Source organism: Miniopterus natalensis, chromosome 13 (assembly GCF_054644295.1).
Source record: "Miniopterus natalensis isolate mMinNat1 chromosome 13, mMinNat1.hap1, whole genome shotgun sequence".
NCBI classification, from domain to species: domain Eukaryota; kingdom Metazoa; phylum Chordata; class Mammalia; order Chiroptera; family Miniopteridae; genus Miniopterus; species Miniopterus natalensis.
Genome location: NC_142093.1, coordinates 28,398,083 through 28,419,538, shown reverse-complemented (window position 1 = coordinate 28,419,538; position 21,456 = coordinate 28,398,083). Strand labels below are relative to the sequence as shown.

At 40.7% G+C, this 21,456-nt stretch overlaps 1 protein-coding gene across 4 annotated transcripts in view; it reads right to left on the bottom strand.

Moving 5' to 3' along the window:
* The window catches only part of SPTBN1 (spectrin beta, non-erythrocytic 1), a 176,979-nt gene extending 156,104 nt beyond the window's left edge, over positions 1-20,875 (bottom strand). For 3 of the 4 annotated variants that reach the window (XM_087823562.1, XM_087823563.1, XM_087823564.1), the window contains exon 1: positions 20,822-20,875. The gene's annotated coding sequence lies outside the window, so the exon portion shown is untranslated. Of the gene's footprint in view, positions 1-20,087; positions 20,196-20,821 lie in introns of those variants that run through there. The other variant, XM_016222124.2, reaches the window with a different exon arrangement.
* Between the last annotated feature and the right edge of the window lie 581 nt (positions 20,876-21,456).

The window sequence follows — 21,456 nt, the reverse complement described above, 5'->3', positions numbered from 1 at the left end:
GTAGTAGCCATGAACCTTAAGGAGCTACTGAGCATTTGAAATGTGGCTAGTGTGACTGAGGAACTGAATTTCTAGTTTTAGTTAACTTTACCTAATTTAAATGTAAGCACCAGACAGCCTGGCCTAGAGCCATACTTCTGAGAGTAGACCACAGAATAGAGTGCAAACCTGGCTATGCATTAGAATCACCTGGGGATCTGTTAAAAGTTCCAGTGCCCATTTAATACCCCCAGACAATTAAGTCAAAATTTTGGGGGTGGGAGACCCAGACATCTGCATTTTTAGGAGCTTCTCAGGTGACACCAATGTGCTGCCAAGACGGAGAGTCACTACTCTATAATGTAAAAAGTTCTACCACTAAAGCCAATCCTCATCCAACCAGACACATACAAACACTAAGCCATGTAAACAATTAAGCCAAATATTCCACCTATCATGCAAATCAATCCTGTAACACTAGGACAAATCAAAGGGGATAGGCCACTAAAGGAAGCAATGAGAAGAGGAGACAGTGCAGAAAGGAAGGTAAAAAAAGGAGGGAAAAAGTTTATCAAAGTAACTATCAACATCCAAAGACTGGCTAAGCATGAGTCTATACAGAAACCATTTATTTTCTGGAAAGCCACCAGTTAACAAAATAACATCTCCAAACCTGGTGCTCTGAACAAACAGCTCTAATTGGATTTTTTCCCCCCTAGGCTAATCCACCCACGCACTGCCTGTGCCTGATAGTAAGCTCCTACTACTGTACATTTATTTGTCTGCAAAGGATTATCTGAAACCTGTGCCTTTTCATTGGGTACATTAAACTTTTTAAGTGGCAGCAATTACAAAGCTAGTGTTGGTCCCAAATCCATTTGCTCTGGCTCACTCTCCTCCAGTAAACACAATCTCAACCTTCACTGGCCATTACTAATTTCACCAAGTGTATCATTAACCTGGTGAAGCTTTTTCTCTGAGACTTGACTTAACAGAGGCATCATACCCAGAGTGTAAAAAATGCAAATAGACATTCGGGTTTCCACAGACCCTAATCATTCCAGTCATCATTTCCCAAAGGCATGCAGTGCCCTTCAGAATGAATGCTAACAGAGTTTCAAGGCTGATGCAAAAAATTCACCAGCATTTTCTAGGCAGTACTACTGAAAGTCAAAAACAGGAAAAAATTTTAATGGGAAGGGTATTTGAAGGTGACTCTTAATGACAATAAAAGTTGTTCCCTCTACATTCACAAGTGAAATACAAATCATCCAAGATTAAACTCCCTCTCCCCAGATTATTACTAAAGTAATTCAATCTCAAAACCGAGAACCTCCAATGCTTCAATAAGTCACCTTAACCAATAAGTCTCTCCCTCCAAGTAGAAAGAGCTGGCTTAAATCCACCCTTACACAAAGCCAAGAAGTTCTCACAGAACAAATGTAATCCCTGCTGTGGCAAATCTCACTGAATTCCTTTTTACCTTCGCCTGAGTGGATACCCAGCAGCAGTTACTCAGTAAAAACTTATCTAATGTCCATCCCAATTAAGGGTGAAAAACATGGGCTTTTTAAAAGTTAACACAGTACTTAATAATAGGAACTGGACTATACTTTTGTATACACATTTGAATGTGGGTTATGTTGAATAGAGTAAAAAGTCTCCTTAGACTATATAATGGATGACCAGATAAATACAGAATGCTAAGTTAAAGCTGAATTTCATATAAACAATGAATTTTTAGTATACATGTGCTTCAAATATTGCATGAGATATACTTTTATTAAAGAAGATGTGCTGTTTATCTGAAATTTGAATTTAACTGGGCATTCTGGTTTGTTTGTTTTTCCTAAATCTGGCAACCCTACCTATCACTATGCTGGGAAAACCAAACTGGAAAGAGGCAAGGAGGAGATCTAGTTTTGGCACTCCCCACCCATTCAACTATTTACCCATTCCTGTAGCTGAAGGTTAACTGTAAAAACTGTGGTCTCCAGTGTGGATACTACTTAGCCACCACCTGATAATCAAGTGCCCCAATGTCCATCCTTTCCTGGACCACAGACACTAATTATATAACTACGTGCCAGATACATGGGTAGCTGACAAAGTAAAAGTAAATTTTATTTTCAGGGCCTTTATCTGAGTGAAGGGCTCAGATGGAGCAAGTAATTAAGTCTGAATAGGAAAGGAAGAAGTCATTAGTAAAAATGTTACTTACTCATTCAATAAAATGAAAAGCAAAATTTGCTATGAAGAAACCATATGAAGACAACATTAAGTAAACAAAATATGTAAGTGATTACTCTGTGAGTTAAGTATCCTAAATAGTAGCGTGGTTTTTTTAAATAGCTAACTCTATTGAACAGTTATATGCCAAACAACATTCAAACACTTTATATATCTTACTGCACTTAACCCTAGTACCCTAAGAAGTGAGTACTATCATTAGACCCATTTTATAAAAAGAAGAAACTGAGACACAGAGATTGGGTAATTTGATAAGACTAGGGTGATCATAGTGCCTGGTTTGCCTCAGACATCCAAGTTTATGCCTGCTGTCCTAGTACAATTATTTAGTGTCCCCTTTCATTCCCATAAATTACCCAGTTTGGATGATAAATTATATAAATTTTACATAGTAAATACCAAAGACCATGTAACTAGCAGAGGTAGGGTTCCATCCAGGTACTGTAGCTCCAGAAACAGGACCCAACCACTGAAAGATACCCCCTCTTAAAGCTTACCTTCAAGGGAAGATGGGATTAACTTTCTTACTTTACTTTCTTTCTTACTTTCTTACTCAATCATATCATAGATTTTCCTACGTGGTTACAAATCCATGTGGGGTGGGGGTATGGGGACAGATGAGGGTCATGTTATTCAGAACTGTCCTTTATTCCATTTTAAATCATTGATAATAAACAGCACAAATCATCTGTGAGCAGAGAGAATTCCTCAGTCAGCCTATGTCCACATCCCTGGGTCTGAAAATTTTTAAACGTATTCAACTTATCAAAGTAATATTTAACCAGATCTTTTTCTATTTTGGAATGACCTTCACCTTCTTTCAGTCTGGCTCAGGCAGCCAGGACACAGTTGTTTGCTATTTTTATTAAGACAAAGGTGGACATGCAGTATGTGCTGATTTTTAGTTCCATACTTCTTTCCCTGATTAAAAAAAAAAAAAAAATTTCTTTTTAAAAAATCTTTGGTAAAACATGATCTATTTTTTCCCAGTAAACATTAATACTAGTTTGACAGCATGAAAACAGCAAACAAGAGCATTAATTTGTAAGCTCACCTCTTATATAATGTTTAAATGCATCACAAGTGGTCCAAATAAGCAGAGGTAAGATGACTTTGAAACTTCAGCACTTTGAAAATGGTCACAAGGAGGCTGACTGTTCCTATATATCTGCAAATGGCTCAGAATAATGCTTACTGACTTAACACGGTGATTTCAGTCCTTAACACTGCATGAGGCTGTGTGACTTCACCTGGCCTCTCTGAGCTCGTCTCCTCTCTACACAATGGTGTGGGATGTGCTAAGATCTACAGGGTCCCACCCATCTCTGAAATTTCTAATTCTATGTATCCTCTACAGTCTTTCTGACCATAAGCTGCAGCCTACAATGTGAAAATAGTGCTCTACCCAAACCTTCCTGAAGTTTATTACTGCTCAGTCCTCATTACAATGACACTGGGAAAGGGGGAATGGGGGGCTGCTGAGTTAACAGATACATTTAACAGTGTGTTTCCTGTCCCGAAACAGCAATTGCTCTTCACAACTTTTTTCTCTCACAAAGGAGGGGAAAAAAAGAAAGAAAAGAAAATGAAAATAAATTCTCAGCTGGGATTTCACGTGATTTCTAATAGAAACTGAATTCATCATGAGAAAAAAACAAAAACAAAAAACAGCCATAAACTCAGGTCTGGGGAGTTAGTCATTATAAAGTTTTACTCATGCATAGTTATGAAACAGGAGGAGATCCTTCTTACCTAAAGCTTTATTACATCAAGTTTAAAGTCACATTTAAGTGAAAACTTCCATACTGAGATTTGATACATATGCAGGTATCCAATCCCTAGCAACAAATGCCGTGTTTAAATCTGAAACCACCTGGTAGAGAAATAAATTAATACCTCTTGACGAAAGTTGTCTCCCTGATTCTTATCAGAGCCCTCATTTCTGTAGTGTCAAAACTTCCAGAAAATTTGTTATGGAAAGTCAGAGAGAACCAAGAAAAAATGTTGAAGCCAGTAAAAAGTTATGTGTGTTTGGGCCACCTGTTCAAACCAATTTAATCCTTTACAACCATTAAGATGTATAGTCATGGTTTGTTTACCTTACTCTTTTCAATGGTAAATTTAGGACACAAAAGCAACTAAATGAAGAAAAACCCTATGGACTCAACACAGGCACTTGTAACCAATAATGACTACATTTAAAAAAAAAAAAGTACTGTCTGCAATTTGGTTCATAATAGTAGAAACCAAACTCTTCAAATAATCAACTCTTCTAACAAACAATGAAAACAAAGTTTCTTCCCAAAGTATGTAATAATTAAAATGCAAGTCTAATATTTTTGCTGTGTATAAGAACAGATTAAACTAGTGTATCCCAAAGCCTAAGAAAGGCTGTGGGGAAAAAAGAATTCCAAGATCAGCTAAGTTTGGAAAATACCACATATTACTCTCTCTCCTAGAATGCCTATTAAGCTTATAAAGGTTCTGAGAAGCCCTTCACTAAAGAGAAAGAAAAGCATTGAGACAAAAATCACAATCTCACCACTCTCCTTCCTCCAAAAATTAACATTTGGAAAATTTCTTTATCTCTTTTTCTTTGTATGCTTTTCTACATAGTTGAGATCATACCATTTATATAATCTTGTGCTCTCCCTTTTCACCCCTTCCTATGATATTATGTTATTAGAAGGTTTTCAATAATAATAATATTTTATCAATACAATAATAACTAGTAGTCTTGCCAGGCATTAATCACTTTACTTATATTAATTTATTTAATCCTCACAATAACCCTCTAAGGTCTGTATTATGATTGCCCCCATCTTACAGATGAGGAAAGTGAGACAGTGAAGGGTTAATGACTTAGTCAAGGTCACAAAGTGAGTCCATGGTGGAGTTGGGATTCAGACACAGGCAGCCCCTGGGTCAGCACTCTTAACCACTACATTGCACTGCCTCTATAATATTCCTTTCTCTAATTTACCAACAATGGACATTTGGGTTATTACCAATTTTTTTCTGTTACAATAATGTTGCACTAGACATCTTCATAGGCATCTGAAATATTATTTTATGTAAGCCTATTCTGACAGCAAAGCTCTTACCATCCCAAGAAGTTCAATGTATTTTTGGCTAGCTGACAACAGCTGTAGAAACATCTAAAATGGCTAGCATTTCATAAACCAACCCGTTACTCCACCTACCCCTGGTATGAACTTTCATGTAGTCCTCACCTGTCCAGTCCGTTGCCATCTGCAGCAGATTTCTGTCATGTTTCCATCTGCCTTCTCACTACACAAAGAGCCAATTAAAACTCCAGATCTCTTCTGCACATCTCCCAACACATAAGCAAATTCTGTCAGTTTTTATGTCTGGAGTATTTCAAATGATAAGCTTGTATGTTCCTGGTCTCATGAGCTTGTGCCAATAAAAGACACACACAGAGAGAAAATAACATCCAATGTGCATGTGTAATAGTAAAATGAATGATTTTCCTAATTCAGATGATAATCCAGAAAAGGGATATTCAAATATTTTACTGTTTGCCTGCTTATCTTATAGTGAGTGAGTGAATGCTCTTGCAAGATTAAAGGAATGCAGAGTCTAAATTAATGAACAGTCTGAGGTGCAAACTATCCAAAAGCAAGATCATACAAGCATATCAGGTAACAGTATGCTCAAGTAAAAAGGTAACCAATGGTTCTAGCCCATAGTTCACATCTCCTGAACTCAATTTACCATTCTGGCTATCCAAGACTGTGTTTAAAAAACAGGGAATGTCACCCGGCCAGTGTGGCTCAGTGGCTGAGCATCAACCCGTGAACCAGGAGATCACGGTCCGAATCCTTGTCAGGGCACAGGCCCGGGTGCGGGCTTGATCCCCAGTAGGGGGTGTGCAGAAGGCCGCCTATCAATGATTCTCTCTCATCACTGACGTTTCTCTCTCTCTCCGTCTCCCTTTCTCTCTCTGAAATCAATAAAAACATTTTAAAACAAAACAGGGAATGTCTATAAGGAGAGGCAAAAACATAATTTTAACAATTTAGAAATCATAGGCTCAATAAAGGTATTTTCCAACATGTCAACAATACCATAGAGTTCATTTGCCATCCAGTCATAAAAAGATCAGTATATCTAAAGAAGCTAAGTGTCTCCAAGTTTTCCACAAAATAATTTTCGTATTTTAAAAACACACAATGTTTTTTATATATTACAAAACAGGCCTAAAAAATATAACCTCAACTCTACTGACCAAAGGCCTAATAATTATAAACTATAAACCTCTGAATAATTACATAGAGCCAGAAATAATGTTTCTATTCAAGAGGACACCCTCTGAAATATATGTAAGATACCAAAAGTAAAGCAAAATTTAGAATTATAAATCTGAAGACTGCAATATAAGAGAAACAAAGCTATTTGGCGGCTACTCTAAAAAGCTATAAAATTAGTACAATGTCTAAGTCCAAGTTTCTAATGGACTTTATTATAGGATAATTAAGATATCTGTTAATATCATTTTTAAAGAAATTCTTAATAGGAACTTGGTTTGTATTTAAGCCCCTCAAGATAAAGTTCACTCACTGTTTTCATATTATATTTAACATCCAAACCCTCTCTGTTCTTATTTCCACTCACTCGCCCAAATACTGTATTTTTAAAAATCTCATCTTCACAGTATCCAAAACTAGTAAGTTGCTTGGATTATCCCCGCTGGCAGTCCCCACCTCTATCCACCTCTCACCACCCACCCTCATATGTCACTAGCAGGCTCAAACCCTCCTGAAGACTGCACCCCCTCCCACTTTGGTTTTAGCACTCTGACTTAAAAAAAACAGAAACCAAGCCTATCTAGTTTTTAAAAAAATTGAGAGACCACAGTTAGAAAATAAATACAAGCAAGAATCAAGTACTGCAGACAAACTGCCAATGAACTTAATACAAAGTCAAAAAGTGCCCTTTTCTCTGCTTCTACAATGTTTTAGTGTTCAAGCATCCATAATTCATAACCAAAAGACTACCACACATACTAAAAAATAGGACTTTTTAAACCTTTGGGGCCCCAATTTCATTAAAACTGCATATTTTGTGGGAGTAGTAGGTGGGGCAGGGGAACCTCAACGTTAAGTTTGAAATAATGCATTACTAATGAGCCCAGGTAAAACCATGCAAGATCAGAAGTTGCACAGAAGTATTTTCCTACATATACTCACGAGGTTTTTTTTAAGACTCCTGGAACTAAAAGATAAACAAATTAAAATAAACCTTGCTAAACTGAGGAGGAAAGCAACTATCTCTAGTTCTTGGTGATACATTTAGAGGAGTGATTTTGCTTAGGTGAAATGACAAGTTTCCAGATATTCTGTTAAACTATAGCTATTTTAAGGCAGGCCAAGGCTGCATCAGTGCTTGTCACACAGCTTGCTCCCAATCTCTTGGCCGTTCTCCAACACATTCCAACTTCTTATGCACAGCCTTGCTGGAATCACATCCCACTTACCTCTAAAAACACACTAAGTAAGATGTTGCCACATTACACAACCAACCTGCCATTTATTCCTACCAGGTCACTTCGCACAATGCCTGGCTTAAAAAAAAAAAAAATCAAATCAACACTAAGCTGTGGATGCAGCTTAGTCCAAATGATCCATATTAGTCCCCCAAACAAGCATCAGAATACTGCTTAAACTGGGAGGGAAGCACTGTGCCTCACTGCCTGAAGAAAGCTGAGGACTCGCCAGCTAGGGAGGGATAACTGATACGGAGAGGAAGAGCGAGATCAAATCTTTAAAAAGGGACACCTTGACTGTAGATGCCAAACCCTAGCCATGCCCCCACTGACTATACTCTGAGGCAGATGATTAATCAGGGTACATTTTACAAGATAATCTTAGTATTTAATGAATCTCATTACCTCTGTGAAAAGAACAATTTAACATAGCAATGCATCCTCCTCTAAACTAACATTCTCTCCAATTGTTAATATTTGGCAAAAAAAAAAAAAAAAAAATCCTCTTTAAAAACAAACTGGAATGGTTAGCCACATGCTGCTACATTCCATTCTTGCTAAAAAAATATTTAATTAGCACATTTGATCCTCATGCTCTGCACAGCTGCACAACATTCCAGTGAATTCCAGTGATAGGCGAGCTATCCATATACTCTTTACATTAAATATCTACTTTAAAAGTTGAGAAGACTGAGAAGCAGTTCTCAAGTATGACCTACTGAAGACATAACTTAGTTCCTGTGAATAGGCTTTCTGTAACCAGGGTGTAACCCAACGGAGATATATACTATAATTAAAAATAAAATATTCATGCAAACATACACTAACAAAGTAATTCTGCAGAGCTGGAAATGTATATTGTACAAAATTCAACTGACAAACAATAGTCTTCCTCAGGAACAAGACAATAAATTAGCCTGCTCTCTAATTAAATTTCCACCCTTTATGAATCAAAGGAGATTTTTCAGAACTAGGATGAAAGCTGGTGCTAATGTCAGGAACACATACTTCAAAAGCAAAACAAGCCTTTCAAAATGACAAATCGTCCTTATTATCAGGAAAACTCAGGAATTCCTTTAGCAGTGGGTGTTGATTTAAAAACAAGTAGACAAACAAAAAAAACCACCTACCTTTAAAACAAAGAATAAAACACAAGGTATGCACTGGTTTCTTTCCTGCTCAAATGGCTCACAAATGTCTTTGCTCCAGGACTGTGGAGCCCTAGACTCCGCCCCAGAAGATAAGTTGGGTATTTAGGGACAGCTGGCAGCACAGAGTTGTCAACCTTGCTGTGAGAAGGACCAGGGCCCCTCTCAAAGAAGTCACCCGATAGATACCTCTAACCACTACTCACCTCCTAAAATAGTGACAGGTGTGCTCATCCAGCCAGAGGTCCGGATAAGGCCACATTCCAGCTTCCTGCTCTCCCCTAACCTGGGGCACAGGGATCAGACTGGGCAGTCTCAGTTGGATGTCTCCCCAAGTGCTGGACCCCAACATCTGCAGCTGCCTGGAAGTCAAGTTGAGATCCCTACTCCAGGCTTCAGACAGCCCAGGCACATTAACCATCAGGTATTTCCCTTGATGGATTTTAGCCACCCTCAAAGGGAATGATTCCCATCAGGTTGGGAGTTTCTGAAGAACCCCTTATTTAGAGAAAAGAAGTCTACTAGTGTAGCTGAGTTCCATCACCCAACCCTGCTCTATCCATCACCCAGCCCAGCTCAGATTTTCCCTCTAAACTGTGAAAGGAGATACCACTGGTCTTCATTGTTTAAGCCTGAGAAGAAGGTCATTTGCCACTTTTGTTCAGGGCCCAGCACCCCAAATAAGACTTATAACCAACCACAAAGTACCTCATAAAAACTGCTGAAAAGGCTTTCTTTCTCTTCCAACGAAAGGGTATTTCTCCCCTCTTCCCACTCCCTCTTTCCCTCAGCACAATGAAGAAACCACTTTTGCACATTCCTCAGGGAGAGACCAAATGCTAGAAACAAGTCAACAAAGAAATGCCAGTGAGTCACCTCCGTTCATCTGATGTCCCAGGGATTAAAGAATGGGCTTTAGCCTGGTTGGGTGTGGCTCAGCGGCTGAGCGTTGACCTAGGATCCAGGCGATTGGGGTTCGATTCCTGGTCAGGGCACATGCCCAGGTCGCGGGAGGCAGCCGATCAATGACTCTCTCATCATTGATGTTTCTCTCTTTCTCTCTCCCTCTCCTTTCCTCTCTCTGAAATCAATAAAGATATATTTAAAAATAAATAAATAAAATTTTAAAAAATTAAGAATGGGTTTTAATATAATCAAATATGTACACTGCCTTTTCTCCTTGAAACAGACCCTTGCTCCAAAGGTAGAACTTTAAAGACTTCAGTTAATACAAAGTTGAGCTCTAGTGTACGCTTTCAACAGTTTTAACCAAATCCAGTCCAGTAAAATTTATTACATTTAAAACCAAGGTTATAATAACCACATCCATTCCACTTGCGACATGTTATGGGGTAGCTCTTTCAAAGACTGAAATCTGAAGACAAAAGTAAAATCAGATGTTGTCCAGAGCATACAGAGATGTCTCTCAAGGGAATTAAGGCAACTCTAATGGGAATTCCTTTCAAAATAAAACAGAAAGCACACATTATCTAATGAGAACTTAATTTTGGTATTTTTCCACTGTAAAAGGTTTTTTTGTGGTTTTTTGTTGTGTTTGTTTGTTTTTTTCCAAAAGGAGAAAAGCATCTATAATAAGCAAATTTTTTATTCTTCACCATTTTTCTTTAACACCTCCACCACTAAAAACAGTTAGGGCAACACACAGTATTTATTCCATAGCTTTAAATATGACCAGTAATGAGACTGTATGATTTTCCATGTTACATGTACGAACTGGAAGTGATAAACATCAAGTGATTCTTCAGACTGTCAAAACATCCCATCTTCAGCCTAAGATTTGAGAACTGACCCTTATTTGTGAGGTGAACAAATATGTGCAGAGGGAAAAAGTTTTCAAGGATAATTATCAAAATGTTAACTGCAAGTTTATAGGGTCACTGAATTCACTTAGTGATTTTAATTTTCTTCTTTGTGTTCATTTTTATTTTCCATATGATCTACAATACATATTTACTATTTTGGTAATAAAAAAGAAAATATTATTTTAAAAAGTTAAAAGTTTTCTTATGACTTATGCTAATTTACACCTTTGTAAAAGTATATATTCTTCAGAAACCTTTCAGGGTAAAACTATACACTCTATATATTAGCAGACTATCAAAAATTTAGGGACTCTAAAAAGGTAAAGAAGATATTTTAACTTTTAAGGCTATTGTTCTCACTAAAAATAGCACTCCTATGCTACAGGTTAAAAAATACAATGGAAAATGTTTAACCACCACAGAACAAAATAAATAAGTACTGCTTTAGAGAAGAATCTAGCTTTTCCTTCCCCTTTAAATAAGTAAGATAACCCCACCTCCTCAAAGGCCCTAAACTGTGATAGGAACATGAATTTTCCTACCCCAAAGACGCTGTACAGCTGGTGAACATTCCAGAAAAATATGCAGCCCTTGACCGGTTAGGTTTGGCCTTGAGGCAAACACACTAGGACAAAAATTACCCCTGAAACAGCCACCCAAGACGGTAGGGAACAACAAGAACTCCATCCAGAGCCAAAGGCAGTAGCCATAGGGCTGATCTCTGGGAGGATGTTTTTGAGAGGCTCCCGTGGGGCTCAGTTCCTACATCTTTTCCCACACTCCATGGAAGTACCATTTCAGGCAAGGCTCTCACAAAATGCACACTGAAATGTGAAATGGAAAAATCTTTTCAACATTTCAGGGTTCTTTACACCTTCTGTGTTAATACTGCTTTTCAGAAAGTTACGGTAGAAAAACTTTGAACAGAAGGTGTATGTATCTGATTAACCATTTTACTTCATTCTTAGCCAGCTAAAATAAGGTTTGTTACCATGTTAGGATATTTTTGATAAAAAGCAAGAGTTTACTGTTCAGCATTTCCAAAAGTTTGGAAAATATGGAGAGATTAAATTGGAACTTTTCCACAATCCCATCACCCAGAGATAATCTCTGTTAGGCTAATGAACTTTCCAAGCACGGACATATATAATTGCATAAATTAAACACTGAACATATATATTTAAAAGAATAATTTCTATTATATTTATATATCATTCCAAACTTCATCCTAGTTTACCTGTTGAGTAAAAACCTATAGTTATGTTCTGATACAGATTTTACTGTCCAACCAATGGCTTCAAGTTTACGTTAAAGATCAGAATGAGCAGGGAACTCTAGATTCTAGAGCAGAGATGCCAGACTGTTCAAAGAATCATTCAGGTGTTCACTCTCACAGCTTAGAGTTTACTAAGAATGCAATTATGACACCTATAAACAAGGGTCAATTTTAAGGCAATCTTAAAACTGTAACATTTTACTTTCATATCTCAAAAGACACTTTAATCTTGAAACCCTCTTCAATCAATCAAGTAAAGTTCATGGCAGAATAGATACAAAATTCATGAAAGTAAATTAGTTCATTTTTATAAGCCACCTTTTATAAAGTGCCAATACATTTGGGGACTTGGACCATAAAAACAGAAAGTACTATTTTCTCCCAAACATGTCCTCCACCAGCTAAGGCCATGATTCATTCCTGGGATTCACCTTCAAAATATTCTCTTTATAATATTCCCACATGAAAAGTCTTAAAATAGCCCTTTGCCTCCCTTCAAACTGGAAATTAATCACACATACACACACCTCACCTATGCAATATAGATAAGATAGAATAGATATGTCATATGTTTATATAAATATACATAATATCACATAGGAATTTCCTTTCATATAAAAAAGCAAGGATATCATTAAAATTCGTTCCACCCATTCTTAGCCTAAAATATTCTCAAAGGCTGAAAAACCATTAACTGGAAGTAATCTAAATCAGGAGTCATTTTTAAAATTTTCAGTTGGAATTTTATCTACATTCCCGACCAATTCTAATGAAACATGATGGTCTAAATGGTTACAAAATTAGCTCCAGCAGTACTCAGGGCTCCCACAAGTGAGAACAAGTATGTCACGGAATTCCATTCCTCCCTCCACGGAAGTATGCGGTTTGGAAACACTCAAGTCCTGGTCTTCCCCACTTTTGAAGCTGGCAAGGGGAGTGTAGAGAGTCAAGTTAGCATTCTACTACATCTGAATGCTCTCCTTCTCCCTAAGACCCACACCCTTAAGATGCTGACTTACTCATTTTGCCACTGCTTTTACATAAGTACATAGGGCAGATATGACAACCCTTTGGAATTTTAAACTATTCCTTAACAATGACCTACAATTTGCCAGATTTGCTTTTTTCTTTCCTTTTTTAAAAATTAAAGTGGTGACTGCTTTTGATTAAAAAAATAGTCCTCATGGAAATCTATATTATCTACTATACTCTTCTCTATGTGTGAACTATTTCAACACTTAAAATGTGAAACATTAAGTCATAGGAATTTCCTTTCACACAAGAAAGGAAATCACCCATCAACTCACCATCCAAAGCAAACCATTAACATTTTAATGTATTTCTATCCAGTCTTATTTAATACAAAAAAACGGGATTGTACATTATACAGCTTTGTATACAGATTATTTCCACTGACTATTATAGTATTTTCCCATTTCAGCATTATTCTTCCAAACCATTCTTTTAAGCACTACATTGAATTCCATTCTGTGACTGTGCCATAATTTATTTGATTATGCCCCATTCGCTTTCCCACTAGTATTATTGCTAAGAAAATCCTTGTCTAAAATCCTCTGTCCACAGTGTGGTGATTGCTAGGGTGGAGGGGGATGGGTGGAGGTGGTAGAGGGCATAAAGTGGATAAAAGGTGATGAAAAATTAAATTTTAAAAAATCTCGTCCTTGTTTTCAGTTCTTCCTTTAGGCTAATAAAACCCTTTTTGATAGGCACTGCCACTTTACAGATGAAGATACACTGAGGTATGCAGAGAAGTCAAGGCAGTTTGCCCAAGGTTGCTTAGCCAGTCAGTGCCTGGATTGACTACTGTGCAACTCCCAGGCCTAAAGCTCAGTAGGCCCGTATCCAGTGGCCTCCCATCAGCCACGCTAGCACTGACCTGTCTCCTCTAACTGCACTAAGGGTTCTGTTGGAACCTCAAGTAGCATGTTTAAAGACAAACTGATTCTCTTCCCAACCAAATATACGCCATTCCCCTTAACTGTCTATTTCTCTCACCATCGCTAACCATGCTCTTTGTCATCATCCAAAGTTGAAACTTTTATCATTTTATTTCGTCGTTCCCACTTAGATCCACCAGGTCCCATCCATTCACCCTACAGTAGGCCCCGGATTGGGCCTTCACAACCTGTCTCCCATCTCTCCTCTCCTCATTCCCGCAGCCACCACCATAACTTGCTCCCTTAACATCTAGACCACCACAACAACCTGTTTTATTTCTCCTTGCTTCTAGTTTCTTCCTGTTCCACTGTATTTTGAAAGTGGCTGAAATGCTGTGCTACTCAAATATCTTATCATCACAGAATTATGTAAATTACAGGATCTTAAAATCTAAGTGCCAGATCTGGTCAATTGGTTACTGCCTACAACACTGTATTAAGAATGTTACCGAGGCTCTATCTCGGCTCTGCAGAAAAAGAATGCCATGATTATTTTCCAACTTTGCCAGGGACAGTGGGAGCGGTTCCCATCTGCCATGTTTTAACCTCTACTATAATTTCATCTGTGATTTTCATTTTATAAATTTAGATCTGAGGCCAGAAGGGTTAATGGCTTGCCGAAGTCACACATCTGGTCAGTAAAAGTGTTTTATCTTCTGTGTACATATACAGAGTATAATCTATACAGATTATAAAGTCCTTGGATTCAAGAACTAATTCTTAGTCAACTTTAAGCCAGCCTACATCATCATCACCCTAACCGAACTTCAAGCCCTAGCCAGAGAAGGTAACCAACAGTTATTTACTGGAAAAAAAAAAATAAAAAAAATAAAAAAAATAAATATATATATATATATATATATAGAGAGAGAGAGAGAGAGAGAGAGAGAGAGAGCGAGCGCCTGGCCAGGCGTGGCTCAGCAGTTGAGCATCGACCTAGGATTCAGGATATCAAGTTTCGATTCCCGATCAGGGCACATGCCCAGGTTGCAGGCTCCATCCCGATCACTGATGACTCTCTCATCATGGATGTTTCAACTCTCTCCCTCTCCCTTCCTCTCTCTGAAATCAATAAAGATATATATTTTTTAAAAATTTAAATATATATATATTTATATTGCAAAGTAATCTTAGAGTAGCAGCAAAGGGAGAATATTAGATAAATGCTTCTTGGTAAATAGAACTGTAATTATACTACTTTCAAGAGTTGAAACCTGACCTAACAAAGGGTTTCCAATAAATAATCTTATACAGCCTCTGTTGATCAATATATATTCCAATGGTAATACAACCTTTTAAAAAAATAAAAGAATAAGCTGTTTAATAGCTCTTTTGATACAAAAATGTTAAGATAGTTTTTGCAAAGCATTTCAAAAGGGGTCAGTGGCTCATATAGCTTAGGCAATCTGAGGAGCAAGTAACGAAAATTTTATCAGTTGAACACCTACTACATGCCTAGCACTGTACAAGGCTGTCTCACAACCATGAGTATTAGTATTTCAATTTTACTGATGAGAAAATTGTGGTTATGAGAGTAATAAACTAGCTCAAGGCTAGAGCCTAGCTATGGCCACATGACTAGTATACAATAGCATTAAGATTTGAGTCGAAAATAAATAAATAAATAAATAAAATTAAAAAAAGATTTGAGCCCAGATTTGACTACAAAATCCAGGCTCTTTCCAAACGAAGGAAAAATTTTTTGTAACATCAAAATCATCCTCACAAACCTTAAAGGAAAACCCAATTATAACTTACCAAAATTATGAATGACTATTCATCAAAAGAAACCACAGAGTACCTTTATAAGAAAAAAAACCCACACACAAACTGGGAGGTAAATTTTGCAATACATATAATCCACAAAGGATTAGTAAGCAATCTACATAAAGAACTCCTACAAATCAATAAGGAAAAAAATCTAAAAGACAAACAGGCAAAAGACTAAACAAGGACTTCACAAAAGAAGGAACCCAAATGGCCAATAATATAAATAGGTACTTAACCTCAATAATCATAGAAATTGCAAATAAAAAACACAGTGATAGAACTTCACAAATGGGCATTTTCAACTTTGGTAAATGACGTACTGGCAAGGTTATGGAACAACAGTAACACTATACCCTACCAGTGGGAATATAATTGGTATAATCACTTCGGAAACTTTGACAGTATCTAGTAAGGTTGATGATACACATATGATCCAGCAAATGTCATTCCAGAGAGAAAGAGAAAAAAAAAGAGAGAAAGAAACAGACAATGTGTATGCATGTGTCTATCTCTGCATATATACTAAGAGACATACAGAAGAGCCATTCATAGCAGCTCTTTTATAACAGCAAAATAAGTGAAATTAAACCAAATGGCCATCTACAGTACAAGGAATAACTCATAGTGGATTACTATACAGCAGTGAAAATGAATGAACTACAACAAAATGAATGAATCTCAGGAATATAATATTAATCTAAAAGTGTAAGTCACAGAAAAATAAAGCATAATTTCATTTATATAAAGTTCAAAAACTTACAAAATTAAGTATTTTAAAAAGGGTAACCTATAAAGAAGAGCAAGGAAATGAGAAGCATGAAATTCAGGACACTGGTTGCTTCAGATGGGATGACACAGGGATATTTATGGGATTCTGAATATATAATAAGGTTCTTCTTCTTGAACTAGGTAGTAGCTGCCTGAGTGTCCACTGGTCTTTATGAGCATTATTTTGTATGTACAGTTACTTAATAAAAATCAACTTTAAGAAAAGAAGGGACCAGAAAGGCAGGATATTGAATATACTAGGAGAAACAGCTAATGAGAACAAGATGCCAGAGGGGAGCAGAGGGAGCAGAGGGGACCCTGGGCTTCCTGGATTCCAACTCTGCTGTCTCAAAATCAATGCCTTTTGGGGGGCTGGGGGTGTTTACCAACTTTAGAAAGAAACCCCAAAAACTGATTAATCTCTATAATTAACAGGACTATTCCACCGAAATATTAAAGAACTTTATAATGGTTTTCTGTATTAAATAATCTACAGTGAATGCATCACTTTCTTCAACACCACTTAGTGACACAAGGGAGAAAATGTGTTGATATTTGAGCAAAAGAAAAGACAAAAGTAAGATATAAGAAGGAACTTTTTGATACAGAAGTACCTTAGATGAAGTAGAGCAGTTTCTCCATTTAATGTGCATACTAATCACTTAGGGGCATTGCTAAAATGCAAATTATGATTGGTCTGGGGTTGGGGCGTCTCAGAATCTGATTTATAACAAACGTCCATGAGATCCCAATGTTTTCAGTCCATGAACCTCATTGTGAGAGTAGCAAGGGATATTAGGAAAACACCTTCTCCGGTGGTATTTAAAAGTAATGGTTGATTTAACTGGGATAGTTTAATTTCACTCAAAATAAAGAGATTGATGATGTTATTCCTACACTATATCAACTTGGATACAGGACAATTGTTATCAGAAGAATCAAGAGTACTAAACTAGGTTTTTTGCAAAGAAAATATGCTTTGAAAAACAGCAAAGACTGAAAATTTATAAGACACTTCCATGAGATGTTTTTACTCATCTCCACAGACCTACAGAAACAACTTTTTCAGAGGAAGTATTGGCCTTTTCCTTATGGAAGAAAGGTTTACATTCACAATAGTCTCGCAGGAAAAAACCAGGACTACCATGAGGAAATCCACAGAACATTAATTAAAGCCCAATTATAATGCAGCTGTTGGTCAGTGCCCAACATAATTAAAGGAGCATCACATCACCGCATGTAAAAAAATATATGTTGGGCTTTAAAATTCTCTCTAAGAATATGCTATTAAAATGAAAAGTTTATTTCAACAAAAACCACATCAAATAATTTCCGCTCATCATGTCTGTTTGTTTAGTAGTAGTAAAATCCTTCCATCTCAAAACAGTACTTCCACATGTAAAGTCATACTTTCATACAGCAAGACAAAATAACCACTCCAACAAACTCTTCCAAAGAAAGCTGTCAATGCCAAGTCTGCTAAGGATGTGCCACAAGCAGAGAGTGAAGTCTTCTCACTGGCTCCTACAACATCTCACACAGTTGTTAATACTCTCACCCAAGAGATCCTTTCTTCACAGACAGCCTGCACAACAGGAGATGACCAAGTTTCTTCACTGCCCCAATACTTTTCATTTGCTCAGATGAAGGTTTTGGACAGTCCAGAGATGACAAAGTTACAGATAGCTTAACCTAACAGAATTCTGCACCTGGTGTTTAAGTCAGAACAGCTAAACCTCCTGTGACATCAACACGGGATATTTTCTTACAACATAGTAAATCCGAAATGTCTGGATAATCCATGGGAACAATACTCCCAAACATCTTTATACACTATTTTATACAACCAGCAAAATGATGAAACCCAAATCCAAAAAGTTCCATATTTTAATGGCTCTCTTTCAGAAGAAACTCAAAATAATGAACATTAAACCACACAATCTGCATTCAGTTCTACTTTGCAGAGCTACCATGAAATCAAATGCCACCAACTTGGATTCATTAGAGATTTAAAAAATAAAAGTAGGCAGGCCCTTGCTTTGAAACATTGACCTTTCCTTCTAGTTAGCATACTGAAATTCCCTTTTTTACCTATACAGTTTAGAAGAACCTAGGGTGACAGTTGAAATGTATCCCATTTGCCATCCCACACTGAATACATGAATTGAAGAGGTAACATTTAGAAGGGACATTCCCTGTGTAGTAGCCCAGACTAAACAAATGAGAACACTGGCAACCATCTCCTTCTGACCAGATACCTGCCTCAAAGGCCCTGGTGGTCTGCCCTTCTCAACCCCCTCCCCAGCTACACCGGCAAAAAATATGTATACAAAAATACATATAAACAAACATAAATGAAGTCAGTTACCATCATAATCCCATTAATCATGGCTAAGTTGGCTATCTAAATTTATAAAAGTCTTAATACCAATTCACCACCAATCATGACACTCATTTACCTAATAATCCCTAATAAAACACCCAAACATGTAATTGTACTTGTTTTACAGAAAAAGCAAATGAGGAAAGCAAAGCAAATACGAGTTAATCATTAACTACCCATCAAAAAATACAAGTTCTTTTTAAATCAATCTATTCGACCACTGAATATTTTTGGAAATGTCTCAGGGACATAAAAACTAAAATAGATGAGTCGTTTCATTTCAAAAAATGGTTTCCTGTAGGAAAAATTCATCTTCTTCGTACTGACCAAAGACGGAGGTACTGTAACGTCATAGCTATGAAGCTCCAATAAACATCAACTTTTCATACATTAAGAAATCGATCGGTTGTGGTTACAAATTATGGGTGATCCACAGAAACTCGCTGCGACTCCCAATGCTGACTGCACCGCGGCCTCCCCACAGCTCGGGTCCGAGTCCTCCCTCCAGCCCCTCCCCACGGCTCAGGTCCCCCGGTTGGAGATCAGATTGCCGTCCGCAGCTGCAGGCAGGCTCCCTCCGCCCGCATTGGCGCGGCAGGGCGCCCCTTCATCCAAGCACAGCCCAACGGGCAGGCAGGGAGGGGGCACTTCAAAGAAAAGAGTCTCCGGTCAAAGCCGGGGGACCTGGTCCTCGGGACGCCACGTACGGCTGAAGCAGCGTGACAAGGTAGGAGCAGCTCCAGCCTCGGCCAAGGGCAGCCCCGGGCCTGGGTGGGGCCGGACGGGGGCCGCAGGCGCCGAGCAGCCGTGCCAAGCCCCGCCAGCGAGCACCCCGAGAGGCTGCGATGCTGCTGCATTGTGCTGCATCACGGCGAGGACACCGGGAGCCATCCATCTTGCCAAAAACGCATATCCCACCCCAAATCAGCCCACCGGATCCATCCTCCTCGGCCGAAGCACCCTCACACTTGCCCTCTCACTATCTGGCCTGGCTTTTGACGAAGAATAATGGACAAGGCTGTGTGTCGATCCCCACAACACTCCCCCTCTCCATCTGGATGGCAGGCACTTGGCATCTTTCCTATCACAAAAAAAACAAAGGGAAGGCTCCCCCCCACCCCCCAAAAGAGGGTCGCGCGCGGGGTGTGAGGAGTGACGACGAGCAGAGCTTCCAGCCCACCACCCCAAAGGCAGGCCCGCAGGGTCCCCGCGCCGGCACAAACCTGTTGAAGAGAGGGTGGCAGTTGCTGAAGGGCGGGCGCGGCGGCCCGGAGTCCGCAGGCGGCTCACGCCCAGCCCTGGGAGAGCAGGGACTGAGGAAGGCGGGGGGCGGGCGCGGAGGGGGGCGAGGGCGAGGGCGAGGGCGAGGGCGCGGACGGGCGGCGGGGGGGGCCGGGACGCCGCCGCGGGCTCAGCTGCAGCGCGGCGCAGCCCGGACCACGCCTGGCCGCATCCTCGGTACCGTTAGGCTCCGATCCCGGCCCTGTCAACGCCGCCCCCGCTCCCACCCGCAGGACTAGGGGGAGGGCGGCCGAAAATACACCCTCGCCGCTGCCCACTCCGCACCCACCCCCGCTCCAGGGGCCGCTGCGCGGGGCTGGAGAGACGAGGCGGCGAGGCAGGGAGAAGGAATTGGCGCCTCTGCGCCAGGGATGGAGCCGCGCGGCCGCGGTGCGCACCGCGGGGCTGCGGCTGCCTCACGCGGGGCCTGCCGTCCCTGCCCCGCAAAACCCGAGTACGTCTAAGCATCGGAAACCCAGGCTCCCCGCGCCGCCCCCGCCCCGGCTCTGCAGCCTCCCCGCCCCCACGCCGCTCCCCGGGAGCAGGGCAGCGGCGGGGCAGCGGCGCCCTCCCGGCCAGGGCCCGCGGCCCTCCTCCCGGCCGCCCGCCGCCCCGGAGCCCGCCAGGAGGCAGCCCCAGTGAGTTGGCATCTTTCTGCCTCAGACCCCCTACCTACCTCCCACGGATGGGGGGGTGGGGGCGCCGGGGTCCCGTCCTCCTCCCGCTCCTCGGCGGCCGGGCGGGTGGGCCGGGAGGCGACTCCGCGGGGCTGCCGCGGCTGGGGCTGTCCGCGGCTCGGGCCGGGGCTCACAGGACGGGACCGGTGGGGCTGCGCGCTCGCTCCGAGCGGAGTGGCGGCCGAGGGAGGGACTGGAGGAATCCGCAGCCTGCACGGCAACAGCTGCACTGATTCCGGGGGCTGGGCGGCAGCGCGGGGCGGGGAGACGAGGGAAGGGAGCAGCGAGGGAGGGGGCGAGGGGCGGGGAGAGGGCCAGGGAGCGCGCACACGCGCGCGCGCGCACTCGCTCTCTCCCGCACCCCCTCCGCCCTCCTCCGCTCTCCTCCTCTCCCCCTCCCGGGGATCCTCCCTCTCGCCTGCCCTCCGCGCCTGCCCGGAGCCCCGCAGCCGCCCACCCGGCGCCTGCTCCGCCAGCGAGCGGAACCTCGGGCGCGTCCACGCTCTGCCCGGCGGAGGCTCTGCCCCGGCCCAGCGCCGACCTCGGCCGCTGCCGCAGGGACTGGCCGGGGCCAGCTTGGGCAGGGTGGGCACCGCCGCCTGGGCTACCTGGGCAAAAGGACAATGGGGGCTTT